General features: G+C 38.2%; 1 long non-coding RNA gene across 1 annotated transcript; it reads left to right on the forward strand.

Annotated features, from left to right (window-relative positions):
• Positions 1–1,172: 1,172 nt before the first annotated feature.
• On the forward strand, positions 1,173–2,764 carry LOC122239569. Its single transcript, XR_006218771.1, has 3 exons — positions 1,173–1,383; positions 1,848–1,918; positions 2,634–2,764. It is a non-coding gene; the product is annotated as an uncharacterized LOC122239569 (long non-coding RNA).
• Positions 2,765–3,369: the final 605 nt, after the last annotated feature.

Consider the following 3,369-nt stretch of genomic DNA (forward strand, 5'->3'; position numbering starts at 1 on the left):
CATTGAGTCTAACCTTATGTATGCAAAAACTAAGTTTTTCCCATCTGAAAGATGGTTAGTCTGTGTTTAGTGCATAAAATCTGCCCCAGTTGTTTAAACGAAATAAACGTGAGCTATCTATTTCTTTCCAGGAGATCATATTAGTGTATTATTTTAGCATTCCAGTCACTGAACCTACATGCACCCCTGACCTAAAAGAAAATATTTTTCTTTACGAGGTATTTGTTTTGAAGAAATAAGCAAACAAAGAAACATTAAGCAGGGAAGATTCTGGCCTGCAAACTCTAGTCTCTCCTTAATAAGCACCTCTAGTCTGAATATATGCATGATACCAAGGAGTCAAGCTTTATGTGTGTAAAAATGAACCGTAGATATTTTTCTTCCAATGCAAAGAATAGATGTTATTTCTCACTGCCTTTCCTCAGGGTTTCATGGGACAAGGAAACAAGCAGTTAAAAACAATTACATGTGTAAAGTAACGTGGTATGAGTTGTCCCAAAGGTTAAACAAGAACCTGGATCATTGAAAGTTGGATTAAAAATTGTGTTACAAATTTGCATTATAAAGTTGGAACTCCCTAACTCGTTGTGTTGCTCACTTTAAAAATTCATAAAATGAGAAAGGTGCCGTGCCTTCATTAGAAATTTAGTGTGATTATTTGGAAATAAAAATTTAAATTATGAATCACATGAAACCTTTCAAATGCAGTATGGGGGGGTAGGGGACTTTATGCACCAAATCAGAAAGACAATGTCTCAAAGACAAGATTTTTAAAAAGCAATTAATTTGGATCAAATACAAATATATGGCAGTAGAAATATCAGACACATGTTTATCATTCAGTATGCATTAGAGATTAGTTCTTATTCGATTTTTATTAAGCATGTATTTATTAAATAATAAGATTATTTTTATGTTCAACTCATGCTCTTTTCTATGAATGAACCATGATTTGTTATCAGAAAGATTTAGCTGGAACTGTGCTGTTTTAAAAAACCAAACAAATCACCTCCCTGCGTCCCTCTCTCCCCACTTCCTCCCCTTCTCCTTCCCTTGCTTTCTTCCTCCTTCCTTCCCTTTCTTCGTTCTTTCCTTCTTTCATCCCACTTGTCTCCTTTTCTTTTCCTTTTTGTATTCCCATGAAATGCCCATGTGCACAAGCAGGACGGATGCCTTATCCTGTGAATAAACTGGCAGTGTTGATCTACAGCTGTATGCAGACCACATCTTTCTTCCAAAGCTGCAAGGCGCACATTTAAACTCAAATCTCAGAGATTGCAGCACCTATATTGCAGTACAAATTGGTATGACCAACCAGACCCAGCAACCATCGATCTTCATTCTTTCTGCCACCCTGGAAACTGAAACCTTTTGTAGCAAGAGGTAACTAAAATTCTGAAGTCGACTTGCAATAAAGGGAAGCAACAACTTTAAGATTGGGCTGAAATATCTGACAGCTCTCTGAAACAAAACAAAAACAAAATGTACCCAGGTTTCAGTTACGCTCTATTTGGTTTCTTTGCTTGTTAAATAAGCGCTGGCATATAACTCATTAGACACCTTGTGGGCAGCCCCACAAAGATGTGGGCAGTTCAATTTAGAGTAAGTGGGAGGTGTATAATTCAGCATTTATGCTTCCGGATAAATCAGGCTTCAGCATGTGAGACTTTTGCCATACGCTTCAAATATTCTTATTTCCCTAGCTGCTGGCTCAAATTTGAATTTAAACAGGCACATAAACAGTACATGGTGGGAAAAATAAACAACTTTTTCTAAAACAATTTCCATTAATAATGAAACCTTTGAGGCAGTAAACTGAGAGAACTTTCTCTGATTTGTTCCTTCAGTTTGGATGTGGATAGGAAGATTGTGTCCAGGAAGCCAAAACCAGAAGATCATCTGTTTAATCCACTCCCAGGTAGTTCTAAAATATTTTTACCTAGCCTTAGAAACATTAACTGTTGCTCAGAGAATGTATTTTTAACAGAGGCTTCAGTGTATTCTGTCTGCTTGGTATCCCATCATTTCTGCCCTGCTGAGGGCCTTTCCAAACATAGACAATATGCCCAGACCAATGGTCACATATCTCTAAGGATGAATTGACCTAAATCCCTTAAATGGTCAGACAGGGGACCAGACATGATTGTGGATTTTCCTTCTATAAAGAAAAACAAAGACAACAAACAAACAAACAGAAACTGGAGTGTCTCTTATTTGAGAATCATCCCTTCTCCCATGAAGATGATTAGAATGTTGTAGAATGTGGTTTCCACAGTTATCAAAACGAAGTTCCTTACTAAGCTTCAACAACCAAAATAAAACAGCAACATACTGTTATTTCCCAACCAAATTTCCAAATATTTACAAATCAATAACTGATTTACCCAATGCTAGTGATGGTTGCTAAGGTACTGGCATTGCTACTTGGCGTAGACTATTAGCAAAAAATGGCAGGAGCTATTCTCCTATCTGAAGACACACCCCTGGTGTGTTTGCAATTCCTCTCATGAAGGGGTGGACTCTACTTGCCCTCCTCTTGAATCAGGGCTGGCTTTGTGACCTTGCTTTGACCAACGGAATGCAATAGAAGTGATGTTTGTACTGAACATACATATTTTTTTATGTCTGTGTAGGAAATCCTGGAAGGCTTTCTTTCTCTTCAATCCTTGGCATCGAAGAGAATCACCTGCCACTTCCTCCAAAGATCACTAGTCATTACCTTACTGAGATGGAGTCTATTATTAAACCCATTCTCATCATTCTGATCCAGGTTAAGGATTCAGGTTTCTCCTATCCTCCCTCAGAGAGACTGGTGTCTATTACTTAATTAATTACTTAATTTCATGAGAAATCAGCATGGGCCTGGATGTTGTAACGATGTTGTAAGACTCTTTAGAACATTATTCCAAGGCCTGCAGCTTAATAGGTAGGTGAGCAAATGTCCCTTTCCCCGCTGTGTACTGTATCAATGATTTCTAAGGATAATTTAGTCTAACACTCTGCAAGAGATTTAGAGTCTTTGCCAATGGTTCTGTTTTCTAGAAAAGAATTATAAGTTTCCGAGCACAGCATTCCATCAATTATTTAGAATTAGTATTTGGCATTAAAAAACAGACCATTTTAACCTGAATATGACTTTGAGTAGCCTCCTGATATCTGTAATCATTTCTCCAAAATTCTTTATAATAGGAGCACCTGGGTGGCTCAGCCGGTTAAGCATCTGACTCTTGATTTCGGCTCAGATCTCAGGGTTTAGGAGATCTAGGCCTGTGTTGGGCTCCATTCGTGCTGCATAGTGCAAAGCCTGCTTGGGATTCTCTCTCTCTCCTTATCTTCCTGCCCCTCCCACTTTGTATGCGCTCTCTCTCA

Source organism: Panthera tigris, chromosome B3 (assembly GCF_018350195.1).
Source record: "Panthera tigris isolate Pti1 chromosome B3, P.tigris_Pti1_mat1.1, whole genome shotgun sequence".
Classification (NCBI taxonomy): domain Eukaryota; kingdom Metazoa; phylum Chordata; class Mammalia; order Carnivora; family Felidae; genus Panthera; species Panthera tigris.